The sequence below is a fragment of the Cherax quadricarinatus genome, chromosome 8 (genome assembly GCF_038502225.1).
Source record: "Cherax quadricarinatus isolate ZL_2023a chromosome 8, ASM3850222v1, whole genome shotgun sequence".
Lineage (NCBI taxonomy): Eukaryota > Metazoa > Arthropoda > Malacostraca > Decapoda > Parastacidae > Cherax > Cherax quadricarinatus.
Genome location: NC_091299.1, coordinates 2,875,746 through 2,902,569, shown reverse-complemented (window position 1 = coordinate 2,902,569; position 26,824 = coordinate 2,875,746). Strand labels below are relative to the sequence as shown.

The 26,824-nt window shown below is 46.6% G+C and overlaps 1 protein-coding gene across 2 annotated transcripts in view; it reads right to left on the bottom strand.

The window, feature by feature from the left end:
* Positions 1–26,824, bottom strand: part of LOC128685183 (uncharacterized) — a 175,734-nt gene that overhangs the window by 19,182 nt on the left and 129,728 nt on the right. The window contains exon 1 of one of the 2 annotated variants that reach the window (XM_070082751.1): positions 10,631–10,651. The exons of the other annotated variant lie outside the window; for it this stretch is intronic. The gene's annotated coding sequence lies outside the window, so the exon portion shown is untranslated. Of the gene's footprint in view, positions 1–10,630; positions 10,652–26,824 lie in introns of those variants that run through there. 2 annotated transcript variants of the gene reach the window in all.

Below are 26,824 nucleotides of genomic sequence, written 5' to 3'. Positions count from 1 at the left end.
CATACCCGTGGCACTTCCAAATAATTGCACAACCTCGTCCAACACTCCCATTGACATCCCTTCACGAATGAGCACAGTGTTGTCGTCAACGTATCCAATTAAACCCGGCCAGGCCCTCCCACCCCCCACACTTCCCTCACATGGTGTACATAAGCTGCGGTCAACCATTCTATAAAAGGGGTCCTGGAAACACGCAAACAATATTTGGGACATGGGGCATCCCTGTCTAAGGCCTCTACCCATTGCAATATCCCTCCCCATACACCCATTAATCTGTATCCTCATTTTCGCCCCCTTGTATAGAGTATTTACCCACTCGACTATTTCCTCCCCAAAACCCTGTCTCCTAAGTATAACCTGCAAAGCTCCCCTTTCCACTCTATCATATGCTCCCTGCCAATCTAGAGCCAACAAAGCCGCCCCTTCACCCCCACCCTTAGCTTCCACAAAACTTCTCAGTATCCCATGTCCTTCAAACATCGACCTTCCCAGCAACCCAAACTGAGATTTTGACACGACCCTTCCCACAACACATTTGAACCTATTACCTAAAATTTTTGCGAACACCTTATAGTCTGCACACAGCAGTGGTATGGCTCAGTACTCCCGAAGGGTGGGCTGCCCCTTGACCTTCGGGACCAACACTACAACTGCTGTTACCTGCTTCTCCCCCAACGTACCCTTCTCCTTCATACGATTAAATAACCTAACTATAAATCCCCTTATTAACGTTCAATGTTGTAAATAAAATTCTACTGGGAGACCGTCAATACCCGGCGCTTTCCCCTTCCTCATTCCCCTTAACGCATTCTCTATTTCCTCTGCCATAATAGTCCCACCTAAAGCCTTTCTATCACTATTTCCTAAATTACACGTCACATACGTACACACCTTGTCCAACGCCACGTCACCCACCCCCCCCACTGTTCCAGTACTTCTCGTACCAAGCCTCTGCATACGCACACATCCCCTTCGTGGTTATTATCTCCTGCCCTGCTCTATAATTCCCAACCATCTCCGTTACCTCTAAACATGGGATAGCTGTCACCGCCTGTCTTTGCTTTTGATGCCGCAAAACACACGCTGACGGCTTGTCGCCCCAAAGCACCTCTTCCACCCCTGCCTGCACCCTTACAGCTTGAAACCTTTCATTTTGCAACACCCTCAACCTTCCCTTTATTTCAGCTATTTCATCCATAGGAAAATTATTCACCCCTACCCCCCCCATAGCAACCTCTTAACCTATCCTCTAAATAGTTAGCCAGTCCATATTTTAAATTATTAATACGTTTTCCTTCTCACATAAAACTTTCTAATCCTTTCCTTTGCAACACTATCCCACCATGTCACAATGTCATTCACTCCCTGTTCTTCCACACTAAGCTCCCTCCATAGGACTGAAAACCCCTCCAAATCACCTAATACACTTATATTTAATTTCCAATAACTTCTATATATGTCTGCGAGCATCCCCCACCCAACCTCCACCACCACTGCCCTATGATCTGACATTGTAGCCTCCACAGTACTGAAAGATTTCACATCCACTCCCTGAGAAAGGTACACTCTATCTAGTCTCGCAGCATATCCACTCCTAACAAACGTATATTCAGTCTCCCACACCGCCCCCCCCCCCCGAAGGCATCACGTAACCTAACATCCCTTAATAAATCCCTAAGAGCCACAGACATATATCCAGCCCCTTTTGGGTCCACATCAGCCACCCTGATTACACTATTCCAATCCCCACCAACTATTGCTACCTCTGGCAGAGCACTTAAGAAAAACACAAGATCCTCACACACAAAATCATTCTTTACCTTGATGTTATTTTCTGCCGGCGCATACACACTCACAAAAGACACTCGCTTACCCATCCACCACCCATCCACACGCAACACCCTCCCTCCCCCTCCTCCCTCGCTTCTCTGCAAAACAAACGGGCTCGTCTCCCTTATTAAAATTCCCACACCACCTTTTAGACGGGGAGATGGCAGGGTAACTACTCGAAATCCTGCCACCTCCAACACCCTACCCTCTTTAAAATTGTGCTCCTGCAGGAACACAACATCCACTCTAGATTTGTTCAGGAAATTACGAAACCAATCTCTCTTCATGCCGCTACATAACCCATTAACATTTACAGACATACACCTAAGGCCTATTAAAGTTTCCACCCCTGCTTCCTCTCATCACTCTTTACAACTCCAGAGCTTGAATTTAAGTTTGACACCTTCAGAGTGCTCTCTTTCCCTCCCCCCTTCTTCCGGTGCCTCCTATCATGGCTACCACCACCTACACCACTACCTTCACACTTCACCTCAGTCTGTTTCCCAGGCCTTTGTGCAGGCATAAGGAGGTCATCAGAATCTGACGTAGCCGCCCTTTTTCTCGTGACCGTCATGTTACACATATCTTGATCAGATGTTGCCTCTCGATGAACCTCCACCTCTACCTGAGAATGGTTTAATGATTCAACGGACGACTCCAAACCACCATCACGTCCCAAATTATCATGTCTCCGACTTTCTGGAAGCGACGGCTCTCCGATGACACCACGCCCAGATGTAACGTCCCTCTCTGGTGGTGACAAAGTCTTCAACACCTCCACCAATTCTTCCTCAATCTCGAGAACCTTCTCCTGTAATTGCTGCTCCTCCTTATCCACAGGAGACGATACCTGATCAGGCAGCTGGGGGAGGGACTCCAACTCACCGCCAGTCCTGTGTGCCCGATCCACTATCTCGCTCCACAAAACACCACGCCCTCCATCCGATGTTTGTTTTTCACCTACCACCTTTGAAGCAGGGGCTGCGACATCCACCACAGGTCCAGGCACACGTCTTCGCTTGTCACAGGTCGCCGCTATGTGATCATACTCACCACATAGGCGGCATGTACGTCGTTGTCCTGGGTACATTACCATTACCTGCGTCCTGAAATCTTGTAGATACGCATAGGACGGTATTGGGTGCCTCAACGTCATTTTGAGATTGAAAGAACCCTCTGGATAACCAGCATAGGCACCTGCCGCCCACGTACCATGTTGAGCATAATGCACCATCCCATATGTCTCAAAAGCTTTCCTTATATCCGCCTCGTCCGCCTCAAAGGGAACGTTGCGTAACTTGATCCACGTATAATGCCGTGAAACATCTATCAATCTTACACTGACAGCTGGTGTGACGCTAAGACTTACGTCCTGAAACCTGGTGACTAACGATTCATAAACCGTAGCTGATAGCAGTTTGACGAATATTCTTTGGCTTCCGTTTAATGCTACACCATACAAGTCACTATCTTGTACGCCATATGTCTCCCGGATGATCTTTGGCAATAAGACTTGCGCAGAACTAGGCGTTATCGTTCCTTTAAGTAGCTCAATGCCTACAGTATTTATCCTGCGTCTCAGACTAACCGCCATCTTGACAATCACAGTGCACCTATGTTGTTAACAGAGGCGTGACAGCACCACTTCACACCGCTGCAGCCAGGTAACTGACAAGGGAGCTCGCCTACAAACAGCAGAGGGGTGCAGAGCACAACTGCACTCTACCGTGGTCAGGCAGCGAATTAGTGGGAAACTGTAACCCCAACTTCTTTACAGTTAATACACTTAAATTTTTGGCTGTCAGGGCATAGTGTGCATTCTCTAGTGGAATGTTTCCCAGCACACTTACCACACCAAGAATGTAGTATTCCACAGTCTACTGCAACATGGCCATAGTGCTGGCATTTGTAACACCTACGTTTAGGGGGTAGGTACACTTCGATGTTTAGGAAACGTAAACCATGCACCCAGATATTCTGGCGGAGGGGCACAGGACCCACCCAACTGGCAATAATTTGGGATTTTCCTTTAAGTCTTTTAGGCTTGATGATATGCTCACTGAGAGTCAGATGGGATGGGTCCATGCAGAGAGGGTATCCAAAGATTATGATACTGACCCATTTTTTAAAGTGGTGAGTGTCTGATGGAGGTCGGAGCAGCTTGATACCCCCATAAGGTGTACTAAGTAGATCACTGATCAGTTCTCAAGGGAGAGGGGGACGGAAGGTAATAATCAGTGGGTGATGGTGGGATGGTTAGCGGTGGGATGGTGAGATGGTTAGTGAGTGGGATGGTAAGGGAGGGAGATCCCTGGGGTATTGAGAGGCAGAAAGTGGAAACAGCCTAAGGCCACACACTCTTCCCCACAACTAAAACATTAGCAGTGCGAAAGTTTACTTTCACTGTTGTGTGGTGACCAACTAGCAGCGACAGTATACTAAATTTTGCCATCAAAGCTTCTAGTTTATTGCGCACTTTATATCCCTGTGAACAGGAGAAGCTAGTTTACTATAAATATATATAAATATAATAATTATTTCTACAAGTACATGTACAAGGTATACATGCCTAGCAGCTGACATCAATGACATACTACTATATAGAAAGTCCCTTGTTATGCTGAGCATTTCGGGCAAATTAGGTCAATTTTGTCCCAGGATGCGACCCACACCGGTCGACTAACACCCAGGTACCTATTTTACTGATGGGTGAACACTGGACAACAGGTATCTTAAGGAAACACATCCTAATGCTTCCACCCATACCAGGGATCGACCCCTGGACCTCAGTGTGTGAGCCGAGTGCCCCAGCGATCGAGCTACCGGACAACAGCAGCGGCAAGTTTGTGCATCCCTTAACCATCCTGTAGACGGGAGCGGCTTGATAGGGTAGACAGGGATAGTCAGAGACGAGAGACAGGTACACAAGGGCACAGTCGGAAGTTTAAAAAAAAAAGATAAACGAGTCACAGGGATGTCAGGAAGTATTTCTTCAGCCTCGGAGTGGCCAGGAAGTGGAATGACCTGGGTGAAGAAATAGTGGAGGCAGGCTTCATGTACAGTTTTAAGAGTGGGTACGACACGAGGCTAGGAGGGAGTATATCCAGCAAGAAGCAAGGACAGGAGCCGAGGCTCGACCTCTGCAACCACAAATAGGCGAAGACAAATAAGCATGACCACACGCATTCCAAAAGGATACTTTTAATTTAGTTTAAGGCTAATGTACTTCCATATATATATTCTCTTTCTCTCTCTCTCTCTCTCTCTCTCTCTCTCTCTCTCTCTCTCTCTCTCTCTCTCTCTCTCTCTCTCTCTCTGTCTCTCTCTCTGTCTCCCTCTCTGTCTCCCTCTCTGTCTCCCTCTCTCTCTCTCTCTCTCTCTCTCTCTCTCTCTCTCTCTCTTAACTACCCCTGATAATAGTTAAACATAAATCACTATAACGAGGCTGTTAACAATCAGACTCCGAGGTTAACTACAGAATTACCATTTGTCACGGGAAACTCGCCTTTAATGGCATGTTAGCGCCAAAACGTTCCCGCCAAAATGCGCTGTTGTTTTGCCAGGAAGTAAACAATTTGGCGGGAAATATGGCGAAAGGGGCGGATGTTTTCGCCCGAAATTCGAAACTTCACACACACACACACACACACACACACACACACACACACACACACACACACACACACACACACACACACACAGAGTGACCTAGTAGCGGCAGTGAAGAGGCGGGGAAAGGAGCTATGAATCGACCCCTGCAACCACAACTAGGTGAGTACACACACACACGATTCGTGACGTCGGCTGACAGAACAGAGCAATAAAGATAGAAGGGTTCTAGCTCAGAGGTTAGACTGTGTGGCATGCAAAGAGTACGTAACCTTTATTCGGCGCATGTGCACACCCTCATTGAAAGGCTCTCCCCCCAACCAGTGAACTAGGTACTAAGGTTGATGATGGGGCCCCGTCGTTCAATCAGTACCCAGGTTCCAGCCAATGAGAAGATGGTTTTGGCAATCGCAGAGGTGTTGTGGGTACCACTCACCTGTCTGCCCTTGTCATTCCCATTCTAGAGCTGGTTGAAGCACTGTCTGCTCCCTAGTGGCTTCTATTTTGCCTTGCTTACCGTGGAGTGCACTAATACCTATTGTTGTACATAGTGTACATACTTCTGTTCTAAATTGGTGAAGGATAATACAAGTCAAAAGTTTTTCTGCTGTGTTTATTTTGCTCCCTTTACACCCAGGATAACAGGTCTTTGGGACTCCTGGGTTGTATTAGACTGGAAGAACGCCGATAGACAGGAGTGACGTCGCCAAGAGATAGACAGGAGTGACGTCGCCAAGAGATAGACAGGAGAGACGTCGCCAACCACCCCGGGACTGGAGAAGAGACGTGCGCGGGACTAGACTTTGTCCTGAGAACGTTTCGCTCTAAGGGAGGATAAAACAAAGTTTATCCAAGAGCGAAACATTGTCGCAGTCCTTCAGAGCGAGACGTTGCCACAATAAAGCTCTCCTTGGATCAAAATGTTGCCACAATGCTCTCCGTAGAGCAAAACGTTGCGACAATATAACTCACCTTGGAGCGAAACACTGCCTCAAATACAGCTGTCCCTAGAGCAAAACGTTTTCACAATAACATCTTAGAGGGCGAAACGTTACCACAGGAAACTCTCAATGGTCGTCGTCATCATCATACGGGCGACAAGCTGCCCCTTCCTTCAGTCATTTCTTAACTACGGGAGAAACACAGCAACCACGGCAAAACATTACTTCCCCCCCCCCTCCTCTTCAGGTTTGCATAAGTTCGCGCAAGTTCGCGAAAGTTCACGCAGGTCCGCGAAAGTTCACGCAGACACAATGCAAACTGCTGCTTCCATCCTGCCACCACTTCATTATCGACATGCCTGTGTGTGTACTCGCCTACTTGTGGTTACGGGGGTCGAGTCTCGGTTTCTGACGTCCTACTCTCAAGCACTCACGAACAGCCACACACACACACACAGCTTTAAGCAGAGGTATGATAAAGCTCATGGTGCAGGGAGAGTGACCCAGTAGCGGCCAGTAAAGAGGCGGGGCCAGGAGCTATGAATCGACCCCTGCAACCACAACTAGGTGAGTACACACTAGTCTTGGAGGTATTATTATTATTATTATTATTATTATTATTATTACTATTATTGAGAAACAGTAAGACTCAGTGATTAAGAAAATGGTATACAAGGTCTTCACATCTCTGCTGCTTCTGTTAACTCTTCTGTACCCGACTGATGAAGCCTACAGTGTAGGCGAAACGTCTTGGAATAAAGATACCTAACTATTGTACATGTGTCTTACTTATCCAGAGAGACTCAGAATACCTTTCCTGATCGTCAAGCGGATTTGGGTTTGAGAAGAACCTGCCTAGTATGAGCCAGTAGGCCTGCTGCAGTGTTCCTCTTTGTTCCTAAAAATCATATTTGGGTTGCTTTAGCCTAGTTACCCAACCATCGCACTGGCGACTGCAGTAGCAACCCCAGGACCAGGAGTAGGAACACACAACTGGGGGGGGGGGGGGGAATGTCGCACAGTATTGATAAAGCTCACTCCTGAGCAACACGTCTAAAATCAATCAAGTCTTGCTGCGCAACACATGTCGTACCAATCATTACATTGTTGAGACAACGGCAGCATTTTGCCATGTACACGGTGACCTACCAGTGTGGCGTTGCACATACACCAACGTGAGTGTTAAGTGGTTTAACTCGTTCAACAATGTTAACAGTGGACCCTAATTGAGTCTGGAGAGAACTAGGCGACAAAAAAAAAAAATCTTAATGCAGAGCACAGTGTGAAGTGAGTGGATTCTTGGCTCTTCTCTCTCGATAATAACTCTCTGTTGCCCCTGATCACCTAGCAGTAAACAGGTAGATGGGTTGATGAATTCATCAACCTGTCGGTTCTCGGAGCCAGTTGACGATTAAGACACATTTGTAACAGTTGGGTATCTTTATTGCCGAAATGTTCCGCCTGCACAGTAGGCTCCTTCAGTCAAATACAGAGGCAGCAGGTGTAGTAGTGTAAAGTAAAAGGACACAAGTGCAACTAATGTGACATTTATTGTGGCAACGTTTCGCTCTCCAGGAGCTTTACCAAGCCGTGGCAACGTTTCGCTCTCCAGGAGCTTTATCAAGCCATTACCAATGGCTTGATAAAGCTCCTGGAGAGCGAAACGTTGCCACAATAAATGTCACATTAGTTGCACTTGTGTCCTTTTACTTTACATATTGTCGGTAATTCTACCAACTTTATTACAGGTGTAGTAGTGAAATGGGGATGTAATTAGTCCATCAGCCTTGAAGATGTGAGGTGGTCAATTCTTCAGCCTGGAGAAGAGTTCGGCTTCATGGTCCGGAACGATATCGTGCTCTACCTCATGTCCCTTCAAAGTCGCCATCACGACTCACGAAACCCGATGCAAACAAATCACAAAACGGGTGAGGCTTGAACCTACGGCAGGCGAGGCCTAAAAATCTTAGCTTGAGAGCCTATCCACGCGATAAAACGAAACCGACTCCACTCACCGGCTTCAAATTTTCATTGGCGTATCTTATATACAGAGAATGGTGGTGGTAGAACAGCACACTGTATCCTAACAGGGTCTTACACCGAAGATCGCCCTCTAGCGGTTAAACAACCATTAGCCTACCCCCAGTTAGATGCTGTGATGAATGGTTTGAAAACCCAACCCGACAAGTTGAAGATTGAGACACTTATGCAGCATATGGAAATCTTTATTCAGGAAACGTTTCGCCACACAGTGGCTTCATCAGTCCAATACAAAGAGGAAGGCGTAAGGAGAGGAGGAGAATGAGGTAATCAGTCCCTCAACCTGGAGTCGATGTGTTCAGTCCATCAATCTTGTAGAATGTACAGCATAGGGCCGTAGACGTGGCTTATATACTGTAGTGAGGTGACGTGAAGCAGATGGAGGCGGGGTCATAGTGGTACCATCCACTAGTCGAAGTAGGTCTTCGTCCAAAGGTTGAACAAGTGTAGAAGAATTCTTTGTAACAAGATCCCATGATGCTGCAGTGTCCGACAGTTGTGATGAATGGTTTGAAAAACCGACAAGTTGAAGATTGAGACACTTATGCAGCATATGGAAATCTTTATTCAGGAAACGTTTCGCCACACAGTGGCTTCATCAGTCCAATACAAAGAGGAAGGCGTAAGGAGAGGAGGAGAATGAGGTAATCAGTCCCTCAACCTGGAGTCGATGTGTTCAGTCCATCAATCTTGTAGAATGTACAGCATAGGGCCGTAGACGTGGCTTATATACTGTAGTGAGGTGACGTGAAGCAGATGGAGGCGGGGTCATAGTGGTACCATCCACTAGTCGAAGTAGGTCTTCGTCCAAAGGTTGAACAAGTGTAGAAGAATTCTTTGTAACAAGATCCCATGATGCTGCAGTGTCCGACAGTTGTGATGAATGGTTTGAAAAACCGACAAGTTGAAGATTGAGACACTTATGCAGCATATGGAAATCTTTATTCAGGAAACGTTTCGCCACACAGTGGCTTCATCAGTCCAATACAAAGAGGAAGGCGTAAGGAGAGGAGGAGAATGAGGTAATCAGTCCCTCAACTTACAACCTATTTAAAAAGCAAAACCAAAGGATCAGTACATGTAAGTGCAGCCTATGATGACAACCACAGCCTAAAGATTTCCTGTCACCTCATCTGAGATCATTCATTACTAGGATGACTCAAGTCTGGAATATGTTCGCTTAGCATAACGGCTTCAGTGAAATGAAAGTCAAGTGACCAAATGAAATCGCTGGCCCGAAGACGGCTCCAACTTCACCCTATTTGTATGTCTCATACAATTAGGGTGAGGTTGGTTGGTCGGTCAGGTTTGTCAGAAAGCAGGACGCGGGTCTGGAGCGTTTGGTCATCTATCATACAGATTTGTTATAATTATATAAACAAGAAAAAAATACGAAAAAATTACATATTTATGGTGTTTAAATTTTTTTAGAATAGTTACCCAATAGAAAATAAAACTGTGTACAATATTTTAGATATTTAATTTAAACTTATTTTAATTATAGTGTTTATGAATTTTAAATATTTATAAGTTTATCTGATGTGCTGGTCCATGAAGCACCTCATATATACACTGAGAAGTGTATATCTCTCAGCCTATATATATATACTGAAAATTTAATCCCTGTTTTAAACATTATTCAGATCTGGAGATAAAAGTATTACATGCACTCTTAATGACCGTAATGTTTGTGGATAGGCTTCAAACCCCATTAAGCAACCAACCATCCAAGATACCTAGATATATACACAATGTATCTTGGCTGTATCTTGTATGTGCTGCGTTACTGCGCAAATATTTTGAGCGTCAGACTGAGTTGAGTTCCAGGTCTTGACCTTCTTAGCGGTGCTGAGCTACAGCTCCTGGGCCTCTTAATGGTATTAAACTGCAGGTGCTAGTATTACTGTAATAACATTGTTATTATCATTATTATTACAATCAAAAGTAAACACTCAACCCACAAGGGATACACAGCGCATTATAAACTCATGCCGCGTTCTGCACTATTCCTTTAGCGTAAGGTTGGAGTACAGAAGACAGGAAAGAGTTCTAGGATACCAGGAACGTGCAGCAGCCCAAGTCTAGACTCATCAGCGATGGAATTCGTCGATAACGAACCTGGACAGATTCGTTGATAAAATTAATAGATTCGTTGATAACGGACCCGGACAGATTCGTTGATAAAATGAATAGATTCGTTGATAACGAACCTGGATGGATTTCTTGATGAACCGACTAGATTCACTGAGAAGCTCGGGTGGATTCGTTGATAACGGACCCGGATGATTACGCTCATAATGGATCCGGTGATGACGTGTCCATATCAGCTGTAAGCCAACCCTACACGACGTTCTGAAGGCCGGTGCTTGTTTTGCTCATACATCTCTGGGCTAGGCCTACAGTATCACTGGGTTAGGCCTAGCTATCTCAGCGGTGAAAAGGAAGAATTTATTTGGATTAATAACCCAGGAAGGTTGATAACCAAGAATAACCCAAGACAAATAGATAGGCTTCACGAATAAAAAAAAAAAGTCAGTGACTGGAGCAACACACAAATAATCAGCACTTAGAAGACAAACTTTTGACGATGTTTTGGTCTGACTTGAACCATTAACAAGTTACACTGAAGCAAGAAGGGAAGGTCTGAATATATATGAGAGGGGACGGAGGAAGGGAGCGGTGGAACGAGACTGGGAAGTAGAACATCCTCCGTCCTTAAGATATCAAACTTGTTTTTCGTAGTGATTTAAATCATACTTCTGCCATTGATATTTTTGGTGTCTACTCTATTTCCTATTCCTCCTCTTTCCAATAACTTGGTGAAACTGGCTGGTCTCTTTCTGGCAGAATTGAAGAGCACATATGAAGTGTTAGCCTTGGTAACACTAACAATGCTCTTTTCTGTCATGTTATAGATCACAGTCATCCCATTAACTGGTCCTCGGCCAAAACTGTCTACCCTTCCAACCTTCACTGACGTCATCCCTTATACACAATATTCCTCATTATGTTAACAAATGCTCTAATCTTCAGAACACTTGTGACTCAGCCTGACCTTTGCATCCTCCTCCTTTCCTTGCCTCTTCAGCTTTCCCATATTTTCATTGCCTTTCCTGTCATCTGCCGAGGTGAGTTCTGTCATAAGGGGGTTTTGTTTCAAAGAGATTTTGTCTTATCCTAATGAGCCAGCTCTCTTACAGTGCTCCTCTCTTCTCTTCTTCACTAACACTTAATGAGCCAGCTCTCTTACAGTGCTCCTCTCTTCTCTTCTTCACTAACACTTCATGAGCCAGCTCTCTTACAGTGCTCCTCTCTTCTCTTCTTCACTAACACTTAATGAGCCAGCTCTCTTACAGTGATCCTCTCTTCTCTTCTTCACTAACACTTCATGAGCCAGCTCTCTTACAGTGCTCCTCTCTTCTCTTCTTCACTAACACTTAATGAGCCAGCTCTCTTACAGTGCTCCTCTCTTCTCTTCTTCACTAACACTTCATGAGCCAGCTCTCTTACAGTGCTCCTCTCTTCTCTTCTTCACTAACACTTAATGAGCCAGCTCTCTTACAGTGATCCTCTCTTCTCTTCTTCACTAACACTTCATGAGCCAGCTCTCTTACAGTGCTCCTCTCTTCTCTTCTTCACTAACACTTCATGAGCCAGCTCTCTTACAGTGCTCCTCTCTTCTCTTCTTCACTAACACTTCATGATGCCATATTTTCAATTATTTTCCACCTCTATTACTGTCACCTTTTTATTTCTACCTCTCCCACTGCTGCATTGCTACTACTACCACCACCACCACTACTGTTACTACTATTCCCTCCTCCCGTTCTACCACTCCCCCAACCCCCTATCGTATATTTTGGCCTTCCCTTCTCGGACTGAAACATCGTCTTAAGGTTCAGTCTCCTAAGTGTGGATTATCTGTGTATTGTGGGTTATTTCTGTTGTGGTCTTTATAGGCCCTTCCCAAGGATGTGACACACAACACTCGACTATCTTCCAAGTACTGTACCTGTTTACTGTTTCCCAGGCACCTATTTATTGCTAGATAACAGGGGCAGCAGATGTTAAAAAACTTACTCGGACGGTCACCCCTCGTCCAGGGTTCGACCTGGTTCATGTCGGATGTGAGCCTAGCACGCCAACACTGAGAGTTACTATGTGGGAGCCGCATTGTGTTTATCATTTACATTATCAGCTGTGAGGGTGTGGCACCACTAACTCCAGTGTCAGGTATTAAACAGAGTGGTTAGGGTTGTGTGTGTGTGTGTGTGTGTGTGTGTATACTCACCTAGTTGCACTCACCTAGTTGAGGTTGCAGGGGTCGAGTCCAAGCTCCTGGCCCCGCCTCTTCACTGGTCACTACTAAGTCACTCTCCCTGAACCTTGAGCTTTATCATACCTCTGCTTAAAACTATGTATGGATCCTGCCTCCACTACATCGCTTCCCAAACTGTTCCACTTCTTGACTACTCTGTGGCTGAAGAAATACTTCCTAACATCCCTGTGATTCATCTGTGTCTTCAACTTCCAACTGTGTCCCCTTGTTGCTGTGTCCAATCTCTGGAACATCCTGTCTTTATCCACCTTGTCAATTCCTCTCAGTATTTTTATGTCGTTATCATGTCCCCCCATCTCCCCTGTCCTCCAGTGTCGTCAGGTTGATTTCCCTTAACCTCTCCTCATAGGACATACCTCTTAGCTCTGGGACTAGTCTTGTGGCAAACCTTTGCACTTTCTCTAGTTTCTTTACGTGCTTGGCTAGGTGTGGGTTCCAAACTAGTGCCGCATACTCCAATATGGGCCTAACGTACACGGTGTACAGGGTCCTGAACGATTCCTTATTAAGATGTCGGAATGCTGTTCTGAGGTTTGCTAATCGCCCATATGCTGCAGCAGTTATTTGGTTGATGTGTGCTTCAGGAGATGTGCCTGGTGTTATACTCACCCCAAGATCTTTTTCCTTGAATGAGGTTTGTAGTCTCTGGCCCCCTAGACTGTACTCCGTCTGCAGTCTTCTTTGCCCTTCCCCAATCTTCATGACTTTGCATTTGGTGGGGTTGAACTCCAGGAGCCAACTGCTGGACCAGGTCTGCAGCCTGTCCAGATCCCTTTGTGTGTGTGTCGTAGACATGTATCATAACACTGCTTCACTTCAGTACTAGATACATTTATCGCAACACTGGCTTGTCTAGGTGTTCAATTTTGTACTTCCAATATTAAAAACAGTTCTAATCCACAATGTCCGTCCCGGAGTATTTTGTATGCCACAGTCATGTCTCCTCTTGATCTAGGCTCCTCCAATTACATGAGCTCTAGTTCTTTCAATGATTCTTAATGGTTCTTACCTCACAGTTCCGGTACCAGCCTGGAGACGTGCATCTCAACTTTCTCAAGCGTCCTTATATGTTCGTCTGGGTGTGGCTTCCCTACTGTGTGTCTGTGTGTTTGTGTGTGTAGAATATATATATATGCATTTTTACCACCGGTCGTCTCAAACAGAGGCAGGGATGACCCCGAAAAAAAAAAGAGGAAACATACCGTCACTCATTCAATCACTATCTTACCAGACGCCATCCTGGGGAGGACTGCCTGTACCATCACGTTCATTATCAAGGTTTTAGTGATAACAATAAAACATAAGCGTATTTCTACTACTTTTCAGTAAGACCATCTTGTTTGCGATCCCAGCTATGTCTGTGTACACGTATGTTCCCCTCACTCTTGATGGCTCACTAATTTCAGCCATTAAGAAGAGAAGGGAGAAGGGAGAGGAAGTGAGAGCAAGACGGTGTGAATGAGGTTCAGGGGTGAGTGTGTGAGTTGCAGGTAGTGAGGTGTGTGCTGACGGAGGATATGAGTGGTTGGCATGAGTGTGCTATGTAGGCTAGTGGTAGTAAAACACTACATGGGTTGATGTACTCACCTAGTTGAGGTTGCGGGGGTCGAGTCTGAGTGTGTGGTAGTTGGGATATCTGAGTGTGTGGCAGGCAGAAGGGAAATAAATCACGTAAGAAACACGTAGAATAAGAGACAGGGAGGAAGAGCCGAGTGTGAAGAAGGATGGTTACAGCGGGTGTGCGTGTGAGTGAACCTAAGAGAGACAAAGTGACAGAAGTATGGGTGTGGTAGGACAGAGGTGGCTTGCTGACAGTGGGTCGTGGGATGGGCTTGCGGGGTGACAGCGAAGGAAGACAGTTGTCCTGACAGTCTCTGGGTATGGGCACATCCAAAATAGGGAATGCTCCTCAATTTTTTTTGTTATATTGGTCAAAACCTATGATATTTCCCAGAGTACTCTTGTTTTGAAATCCAGTATCTTCAAATGAAAAGCAAGAGAGGATATGCTGGGAATTGTTATATCTGACATTTCCCTTTCAATTTCCCAACTCCAGTTTAGACAGTACACGACATGTTTCCCCAGGATGCGACCCGGGATTAACTTACTAAATTTTTCTTGGCCCTTGGATAAAAAACAGATGTTTTTTTCAATGGTCTTGAAGGCACACAAATATTATGAACACACAAATAAATACACTACGTAAACCTGATTTAGGATACCCTAATCAGGTCAAGTAAAGTAACTATCACTGTACTTCAGGATACAGTAATTACTGAGAAATGGTCTGGTTATACCGACGAGATGTGGAAAAACACACTTATGTTGAGTTCATGGCAATTATTACAGCAAACGTTTCGCCACGAGTGACTTCTTAGTTTTATCTGTATTAGGACTGAAGAAATCAGTCAGGGCGAAACGTTTCCTTTAATAACTGTCCTGGAACTGTAAGTGTCTTTTCCCACAGTAATTACTATGTGAACAGAGGCAGTAGATGTAAAGATATTCGCTTGCACGTTTCGACCTGTTGGAAACAGAGCTCGAATCCTTTATGGTGCGTTCAACGCTCAGTGAGTTACGAATCTCTGGTAGTAACGAGGGAGGTGTGGGTTTTGTTTTATTAAACAAAACTGGATACATAAGCAGTGTGCTATATGACGCACGAAATCGTAATGACACGATTACAAACAAACCATACCACGGGCGGGGTTAGAACCCGCGGTCAGAGTCTCAAAACTCCAGACCGTCGCGTTAGCCACTGAGCCAGCTAGCCACAATAAGATTCGTCCAACTAGGTATATTTCTACACCATAGGAAGGTTAGCACAGGCACCACTGTGACCACAAATGCAAGTTTTTACAGACGAATCTCCAGCTAGCGTGGCCGTGACGAACTCTAGCTCAAGTCCCCTCAAAGCCGTTAACATGACTCACGAAATCGTAATGACACGATTGCATTTGTGGTCACATTGGTGCCTATGCTAACCTTCCTATAGTGTACAAATATACCTAGTTGGACGAATCTTATTGTGGCTAGCTGGTCCAGTGGCTAACGCGACGGTCTGGAGTTTTGAGACTCTCTGACCGCGGGTTCAATCCCGCCCGTGGTATGATTTTCTAGTGTGCTATATGACAGTCACACAGTGGAAACAAAAGCTTGCTATGTTACCCCTATCCCGGTCAAATTCCATCACGCAGGATGGGACTCCCACGAGGTACTGAAATGTGTCAGCCTGAGCCGGGAGACTTCAGCCGGTCAATGGCGATAGTGGCAAGAATTCCAGCAATGGTTTAGCTGCTACGGGAGTTTTTAACAAACGTGGATCCTACAGGGGTTACAGAGATTGATGGTGGAGATGTGGGAGTGATGGTGGGGGTGTGGGGTGATGGTAGGGGTAATGATGGGGGTATGAGGGTGATGGTGGGGGATAGGGGTGACAAGGAAAGAACGGGGTCATAGTGGCGGATGTTGAGATGTGGAGGGAAGGTGTTGTGGTCTTGCTAGCGGCTCCTGGGAGGGGTGATGGAGGGAGGAGACGGAAGGTCGAGAAGAAATAAGAGGAGAAGACTAAAGAAGGAAGTGAGAAACAGGGGAGCAAAAATAATCTTCTACCTCACAGTCTCCCTAGCACATCCTTCACACAGTCTCCCTAGCACATCCTTCACACAGTCTCCATACCAAATCCCTCACACAGTGTCCCCAGCACATCCCCTCACACAGTGTCGGTAGCACATCCCTCACAGTCTCCGTAGCACATCTTCTCAGTCTCCCTAGCACATCCCTCATACAGTCTCCCTAGCACATTCCTCACACAGTCTCCCTGGCACATCCTTCACACAGTCTCCCTAGCACATCCTTCACACAGTCTCCCTAGCACATCCTTCACACAGTCTCCCTAGCACATCCTTCACAGTCTCCCTAGCACATCCTTCACACAGTCCCCCTAGCACATCCTTCACACAGTCTCCCTAGCACATCCTTTACACAGTCTCCCTAGCACATCCTTCACACAGTCTCCCTAGCACATCCTTCACACAGTCCCCCTATCACATCCTTCACACAGTCTCCCTAGCACATCCTTCACACAGTCTCCCTAGCACATCCTTCACACAGTCTCCCTAGCACATCCTTCACACAGTCTCCCTAGCACATCCTTCACACAGTCTCCCTAGCACATCCATCACACAGTCTCCCTGGCACATCCTTCACACAGTCTCCCTAGCACATCCTTCACACAGTCTCCCTGGCACATCCTTCACAGTCTCCCTGGCACATCCTTCACACAGTCTCCCTGGCACATCCTTCACAGTCTCCCTGGCACATCCTTCACACAGTCCCCCTAGCACATCCTTCACACAGTATCCCTAGTACATCCTTCACACAGTCTCAATAGCACATCCTTCACACAGTCTCCCTAGCACATCCATCACACAGTCTCCCAGGCACATCCTTCACACAGTCTCCCTAGCACATCCTTCACACAGTCTCCCTAGCACATCCTTCACATAGTCTCTCTGGCACATCCTTCACACAGTCTCCCTCGTGCATCCTTCACACAGTCTCCCTAGCACATCCTTCACACAGTCTCCCTAGCACATTCTTCAGTCTCCCTAGCACATCCTTCACACAGTCTCCTTAGCACATCCTTGTCTCCCTAGCACATCCTTCACGGTCTCCCTAGCACATCCTTCACGCAGTCTCCCTAGCACATCCTTCACACAGTTTCCCTATCACATCTCTCAAAGTCTCCCTAGCACATCCTTCACACAGTCTCCCAAGCACATCCTTCACGCAGTCTCAATAGCACATCCTTCACACAGTCTCACTAGCACATCACTCACACAGTCTCTCTAGCACATCCTTCACACAGTTTCCCTATCACATCTCTCAAAGTCTCCCTAGCACATCCTTCACACAGTCTCCCTAGCACATCCTTCACACAGTCTCCCTAGCACATCCTTCACACAGTCTCCCTAGTACATCACTCACACAGTCTCTCTAGCACATCCTTCACACAGTTTTCCTATCAAATCTCTCAAAATCTCCCTAGCACATCCTTCACACAGTCTCCCTAGCACATCCTTCACAAAGTCTCCCTAGCACATCCTTCACGCAGTCTTTCTAGCACATCCTTCACACAGTCTCCCTAGCACATCCTTCACACAGTCTCTCTAGCACATCCTTCACGCAGTCTCCCTAGCACATCCTTCACACAGTCTCCATAGCACATCCTTCACACAGTCTCCCTAGCACATCCTTCACACAGTCTCTCTAGAACATCCTTCACACAGTCTCCCTAGCACATCCCTCACAGTCTCCCTAGCGCATCCTTCACACAATCTCCCTATCACATCCCTCACAGTCTCCCTAGCACATCCCTCACAGCCTCCCTAGCACATCCCTCACAGTCTCCCAAGCACATCCCTCACAGCCTCCATAGCACATCCCTCACAGTCTCCCTAGCACATCCCTCACAGTCTCCCTAGCACATCCTTCACACAGTCTCCCTAGCACATCCCTCACAGTCTCCATATCACATCCCTCACACTCTCCATATCACATCCCTTACAGTTTCCCTAGTACATCCCTCACAGTCTCTCTAGCACATCCTTCACACAGTCTCCCTAGCACATCCCTCACAGTCTCCCTAGCACATAACTCACAGTTTTCCTAGCACATCCTTCACACAGTCTCCCTAGCACATCCTTCACACAGTCTCCCAAGCACATCCCTCAGGCAGTCTCCCTAGCACATCCTTCACAGTCTCCCTAGCACATCCCTCACAGTCTCCCTAGCACATCCCTCACACATTCTCCCTAGCACATCCCTCACAGTCTCCCTAGCACATCCTTCAGTCTCCCTAGCACATCCGTCAGTCTCCCTAGCACATCCTTCACACAGTCTCCCTAGCACATCCTTCACACAGCCTCCCTAGCACATCCCTCACACAGTCTCCCTATCACATCCCTCACACAGTCTCCCTAACACATCCTTCACACAGTCTCCCTAGCACATCCCTCACAGTCTCCCAAGCACATCCTTCACACAGTCTCCCTAGCACATCCCTCACACAGTCTCCCTAGCACATCCCTCAGTCTCCCTACCACATCCCTCACACAGTCTCCCGAGCACATCCTTCACACAGTCTCCCTAGCACATCCCTCACAGTCTCCCTAGCACATCCCTCACACAGTCTCCCTAGCACATCCCTCACACAGTCTCCCTTGCACATCCTTCACAGTCTCCCTATCACATCCCTCACACAGTCTCCTTAGCACATCCCTCACAGCCTCCCTAGCACATCCCTCACACAGTCTCCCTAGCACATCCCTCACACAGTCTCCCTAGCACATCCTTCACAGTCTCCCTATCACATCCCTCAGTCTCCCTAGCACATCCCTCACACAGACTCCCTAGCACATCCCTCAGTCTCCCTAGCACATTCCTCAGTCTCCCTAGCACATCCCTCACACAGTCTCCCTAGCACATCCCTCACACAGTCTCCCTAGCACATCCTTCACACAGTCTCCATACCAAATCCCTCACACAGTGTCCCCAGCACATCCCCTCAAACAGTGTCGGTAGCACTTCCCTCAGTCTCCGTAGCACATCTCTCAGTCTCCCTAGCACATCCCTCATACAGTCTCCCTAGCACATTCCTCACAGTCTCCCTAGCACATCCTTCACACAGTCTACCTAGCACATCCCTCACACAGTCTCCCTAGCACATCCCTCACACAGTCTCTCTAGCACATTCCTCACACAGACTCCCTAGCACATCCTTCACACAGTCTCCCTAGCACATCCCTCACACAGTCTCCCTAGCACATCCCTCACACAGTCTCCCTAGCACATCCCTCACACAGTCTCCCTAGCACAACCCTCACACAGTCTCCCTAGCACATCCCTCACAGTCTCCCTAGCACATCTCTCACACAGTCTCCCTAGCACATCCTTCACACAGTCTCCCTAGCACACCCCTCACACAGTTTCCCTCGTACATCCCTCACAGTCTCCCTAGCACATCCTTCACACAGTCTCCCTAGCACATCCTTCACACAGTCCCCCTAGCACATCCTTCACACAGTCCCCCTAGCACATCCTTCACACAGTCTCCCTAGCACATCCTTCACACAGTCTCCCTAGCACATCCTTCACACAGTCTCCCTATCATGTGGGAGTTCGATACGTGGGTTAGGGTAGAAATACTCACGTAGGCTGTTATACGTATAATTACTGATATGTGGACAGAGCCCGCAGCCGTACCTATCTCCTTGGCTACACTCGTAAAACTGACCAGGCGGCTGGCCAGTACCCCGTAGTGGGTGTTTTGAAATAGTGTCAGCTCAGCACAATATGAACGACCGTGACTCAAGACGGTTGGTCGTTGAGTCAACGGACAGGTTACTGGTAACTGGTTACTGGTAACTGGTTACTACTACTGAGAGCTCGGCGACGCTAACGTATGTCGTCTCGACATACAACTAATACAAACTAGAGATGGCAGGTATACGGCTTGGGCTGATTCTATACAATGTCAAAGTACACAACATGAAACATTATAGATACATAAGTAGAACATTGGAATGAAAGCTTACGTAACTGAAACTGTAATGCAATACAAGGTATACTATAGTACAACTTAGAACTCAACAAATGAACAACGAACTCTACGTTGAGATTACAAGTGATAAAAACAAAAATTTTGATCGATCGATCTGTATTCGTGTGATCTACGGATTCTGAGGAAGGAATATATACAAAGAAAGAGTGTTTAACAGAAAGGCAGATTCGGTGCACGCAAATCTAGACTGTTAACTCTCAGAATGCGGAGAGAACATGAACACAAAAAAAAAATTCTTGAATACTGATAAGTTGATACTGTAACTATTCATCTATACAGGTTATTTACATTTAACCCCAACTCTGCTAGGGTGTGATTGACATATGCAGAATGGGTGTCCTCTCTGGGAGGATCAAATTCTGTAGCATTGGCTAACTCATGCTGTATTTGAGGCAAATCTGAATTGGAAGTTACAAATGATACTTGAGGATTTCTCAATACCTGTCGTGTACGCAGGGAATAACGACATTCAGGTTGATCATCTGACTGAGTATCAGAGGAAGAGAGTACAGGATCAGGAGGATTGTCAGAGTCTGTCACATTAGTCTGGGTTGGAACATCATTATCATCACATACTAACTTCATATGATCCAAATGCGATTCTTTATACTGACCAGTACTAATCTCTCTAACCTTATACTTATTTCCAGTGATATGTTCAACTACTCGATAAGGACCAACAAACCTTTGATCAAGCTTTGGCATAGCAGACGTTTTGTTAAAATTAGTCAGCATAACTCTCGAACCTACTTTGATTTTGGATGGCTTTACTCGAGTATTTGCGACTCTTGTAAATTCTGCTGTTGATTTATGAAGTGTTTCACGGATTCTTCTAAAAACACTTTGAGCTAAGCTGGTACGAGTTGCTACGAAATCATCAGGGTTATAATTTGGTTTCGGATTAGAATATAACAACTCATAAGGCAAACGTTTATCTACACCATACAATGCATAATGTGGAGTGTCACCTATAGAAACATTGTAAGCAGAATTTATAGCACACTGCACATCAGGTATAACTTCATCCCAAGTTTCACTATTGGGATTGATAGTGGCTCTCAAGACATCAAGTACTTTCTTATTGGTTCGTTCCGCTAACCCATTGCTGGCAGGATGATGAGGAACAATGGTGGATTTAGAGATCTTGTACAAGGTACACAAATTTTCAAGAATTTCATTACAGAATTCACCTCCATTATCTGTTACTAGGGACTTAGGGGTGGTATGCCTGCAGATAATGCGTTCTTTAAACGCTTTAGCTACTGTCTCGGCAGTCTTGTCTGCAATAGGAACTAACTCGCAATATCTGGTGAAATGGTCTACCATAACACACAGATGTTTGTTACCTTGGAGGGAACATTGGAAATTAGTTAACAAATCTAGCGCAACTCTTTCCCAAGGTTCGCTAGTAGTTGGATACACTTGGATTGGATTAGGACCATTAGCATTGCCTTTATGTTGCATGCAGACACTACATTTCCTAACATACTCAGAAATATCAGTTGCCATACGAGGCCAAAAGTATTTCAATCTGGCTTGTTTTACTGAACGATCCATACCAGGGTGTGCAACACCTGGTACATCGTGAACTAGCTGTAAGGCTACATTCACTAGTGACTGTGGAATTACTAACTGGTATACTCTTCTGCTAGGAGTACCCAACTCGGCTGTTCGATACAGTAATTCTTGGTTCATGAGAAAGTCACTGATGGGTGCTGGTGGTTTCACAGTCAGAATAAGATCTTCCTGGAGCAGGAATCGTATCACACCAGACCACATGGGATCTGTTCGTTGAGCATTCTTTACATCTTCAGCACTAAATGGAGGGTCTGCAGTTACTATACTAACATGTCGCGATAAGGCATCTGCGACTACATTTGACTTGCCAGGTAAATGCTCAAAGGTGGGATTGAACTCTTGGATAGTCAAGGTCCATCTAGCTAACCTTCCAGTAGGTTGTTTGTTCTGGAATAAGGGTATCAGTGGAGCATGATCTGTCAAGACATGAACAGAGTACTGATAAATAATGTCTCGGAAGTGCTTTAAAGACCATACTATTGCTAAAGCTTCTTGCTCAGTTACTGTATAATTACGTTCAGCCTTTGTAAGGACTCGGCTAGCAAATGCAACTGCGTTGTACTTGCCATCGGTCTTCTGAGCTAGTACGGCACCTATGCCAATTGAACTAGCGTCAGTTGTCAGATAGAAAGGCTTAGAAAAATCTGGAAATTTCAAAATTGGAGCAGAAGTTAGCTTTTCTTTTAGAGTTTGGAATGCTCTTTCTTGACGGAAGGTCCAAACAAAAGGAGCATCTTTCTTAAGCAACTCAGTTAGAGGAGCAGCTATGGAAGAAAAATTGGCAATGAAAGCTCTATAAAAACCTGCTAAGCCCACAAAGGATCTTACGGCATCAGCAGTTTTGGGAGTTGGAAAATTTAGTACTGCAGTTACTTTACTTTGGTCAGTCGTAACCCCTCTAGGAGTGACTACGTGACCAAGAAACTTAATTTCTGATCTGAAAAATTGACATTTTGACAGTTTGATCTTTAAATTGGCTTCTTCAAGCTTACCAAGTACTACATCAAGTCTTTTCAAGTGTGTATCCACGTCTTTAGACATGATGATTACGTCATCTAAGTACACCATAAGTGCATTACCTATGAGACCTCTAAAGATATTAGTCATGAGCCTTGAGAACGTGATAGGGGAAGATCGTAATCCAAATGCCATTCGGAGGTAGTGATAATGACCTGTAGGAGTGGAGAATGCAGTTAGTTCTTGGCTGTCCTCGTGAAGAGGGACTTGCCAAAACCCTTGTAACAAATCTAGGGTTGAAAAGACTTTGTTATCTCCAATATTACGTAAAAGATCACCCAGTACAGGGAGTGGAAAGCGATCTGGAATGGTTTTTGCGTTTAACTTCCTAAAGTCAATTACTGGACGCCAAGTACCATCCTTCTTAGGTACTAGTATCAAGGGTGCATTCCAAGGTGAATTGCTAGGTGCAATAACTCCATCATCAAGCATTTGATTGATCAATTCTTCTGCGACAGCAACTTGTGAATGAGGCATTCTGTACGCAGGTATGTAGATAGGTCTAGTACCAGGTTCAAGTGGAATACGATGGGACAATAAGTTCGTTATACCCATCTTCTCACCTGGTAAAGCAATGGCTTTACGACGTTTGTTCAACAGAGTCAACAAACGCTTGACTTCATCTGGGAAGTCAGTGGGAGCTAAGTCTTTCTCCTCAACTGGTGGAACAGATTGATCCAGTGCAGTGGATGTGGTCGCTGTCACCATTTATCATGTGGGAGTTCGATACGTGGATTAGGGTAGAAATACTCACGTAGGCTGTTATACGTATAATTGCTGTTATGTGGAGAATGCCCGCCAGACGTACCTATCTCCTTGCTTCCACTCGTAACACTGGCTAGGCGGCTGGCCAGTACCCCGCAGTGGGTGTTTTGAAATAGTGTCAGCTCAGCACAATATGAACGACCGTGACTCAAGACGGTTGGTCGTTGAGTCAACGGACAGGTTACTGGTAACTGGTTACTGGTAACTGGTTACTACTACTGAGATCCCTAGCACATCCTTCACACAGTCTCCCTAGCACATCCTTCACACAGTCTCCCTGGCACATCCTTCACACAGTCTCCCTAGCACATCCTTCACACAGTCTCCCTAGCACATCCTTCACACAGTCTCCCTAGCACATCCTTCACACAGTCTCCCTAGCACATCCTTCACACAGTCTCCCTAGCACATCCTTCACACAGTCTCCCTGGCACATCCTTCACACAGTCTCCCTAGCACATCCTTCACACAGTCTCCCTGGCACATCCTTCACAGTCTCCCTGGCACATCCTTCACACAGTCTCCCTAGCACATCCTTCACACAGTCTCCCTAGCACATCCTTCACACAGTCTCCCTAGCACATCCTTCACACAGTCTCCCTAGCACATCCATCACACAGTCTCCCTGGCACATCCTTCACACAGTCTCCCTAGCACATCCTTCACACAGTCTCCCTGGCACATCCTTCAGTCTCCCTGGCACATTCTTCACACAGTCCCCCTAGCACATCCTTCACACAGTATCCCTAGTACATCCTTCACACAGTCTCAATAGCAAATCCTTCACACAGTCTCCCTAGCACATCCATCACACAGTCTCCCAGGCACATCCTTCACACAGTCTCCCTAGCACATCCTTCACACAGTCTCCCTAGCACATCCTTCACACAGTCTCTCTGGCACATCTTTCACATAGTCTCTCTGGCACATCCTTCACACAGTCTCCCTCGTGCATCCTTCACACAGTCTCCCTAGCACATCCTTCACACAGTCTCCCTAGCACATTCTTCAGTCTCCCTAGCACATCCTTCACACAGTCTCCTTAGCACATCCTTGTCTCCCTAGCACATCCTTCACGGTCTCCCTAGCACATCCTTCACGCAGTCTCCCTAGCACATCCTTCACACAGTCTCCCTAGCACATCCTTCACACAGTCTCTCTAGCACATCCTTCATACAGTTTCCCTATCACATCTCTCAAAGTCTCCCTAGCACATCCTTCACACAGTCTCCCTAGCACATCCTTCACACAGTCTCCCAAGCACATCCTTCACGCAGTCTCATTAGCACATCCTTCACACAGTCTCCCTAGCACATCACTCACACAGTCTCTCTAGCACATCCTTCACACAGTTTCCCTATCACATCTCTCAAAGTCTCCCTAGCACATCCTTCACACAGTCTCCCTAGCACATCCTTCACACAGTCTCCCTAGCACATCCTTCACACAGTCTCCCTAGTACATCACTCACACAGTCTCTCTAGCACATCCTTCACACAGTTTTCCTATCAAATCTCTCAAAATCTCCCTAGCACATCCTTCACACAGTCTCCCTAGCACATCCTTCACAAAGTCTCCCTAGCACATCCTTCACGCAGTCTTTCTAGCACATCCTTCACACAGTCTCCCTAGCACATCCTTCACACAGTCTCTCTAGCACATCCTTCACGCAGTCTCCCTAGCACATCCTTCACACAGTCTCCATAGCACATCCTTCACACAGTCTCCCTAGCACATCCTTCACACAGTCTCCCTACCACAACACTCACAGTCTCTCTAGAACATCCTTCACACAGTCTCCCTAGCACATCCCTCACAGTCTCCCTAGCGCATCCTTCACACAATCTCCCTATCACATCCCTCACAGTCTCCCTAGCACATCCCTCACAGCCTCCCTAGCACATCCCTCACAGTCTCCCAAGCACATCCCTCACAGCCTCCATAGCACATCCCTCACAGTCTCCCTAGCACATCCCTCACAGTCTCCCTAGCACATCCTTCACACAGTCTCCCTAGCACATCCCTCACAGTCTCCATATCACATCCCTCACACTCTCCATATCACATCCCTTACAGTTTCCCTAGTACATCCCTCACAGTCTCTCAAGCACATCCTTCAAACAGTCTCCCTAGCACATCCCTCACAGTCTCCCTAGCACATGACTCACAGTTTTCCTAGCACATCCTTCACACAGTCTCCCTAGCACATCCTTTACACAGTCTCCCTAGCACATCCCTCAGGCAGTCTCCCTAGCACATCCTTCACAGTCTCCCTAGAACATCCCTCACAGTCTCCCTAGCACATCCCTCACACATTCTCCCTAGCACATCCCTCACAGTCTCCCTAGCACATCCTTCAGTCTCCCTAGCACATCCGTCAGTCTCCCTAGCACATCCTTCACAGTCTCCCTAGCACATCCTTCACACAGCCTCCCTAGCACATCCCTCACACAGTCTCCCTATCACATCCCTCACACAGTCTCCCTAACACATCCTTCACACAGTCTCCCTAGCACATCCCTCACAGTCTCCCAAGCACATCCTTCACACAGTCTCCCTAGCACATCCCTCACACAGTCTCCCTAGCACATCCCTCAGTCTCCCTACCACATCCCTCACACAGTCTCCCGAGCACATCCATCACACAGTCTCCCAAGCACATCCCTCACAGTCTCCCTAGCACATCCCTCACACAGTCTCCCTAGCACATCCCTCACACAGTCTCCCTTGCACATCCTTCACAGTCTCCCTATCACATCCCTCACACAGTCTCCTTAGCACATCCCTCACAGTCTCCCTAGCACATCCCTCACACAGTCTCCCTAGCACATCCCTCACACAGTCTCCCTAGCACATCCTTCACAGTCTCCCTATCACATCCCTCAGTCTCCCTAGCACATCCCTCACACAGACTCCCTAGCACATCCCTCAGTCTCCCTAGCACATCCATCAGTCTCCCTAGCACATCCCTCACACAGTCTCCCTAGCACATCCCTCACACAGTCTCCCTAGCACATCCCTCACACAGTCTCCATACCAAATCCCTCACACATTGTCCCCAGCACATCCCCTCACACAGTG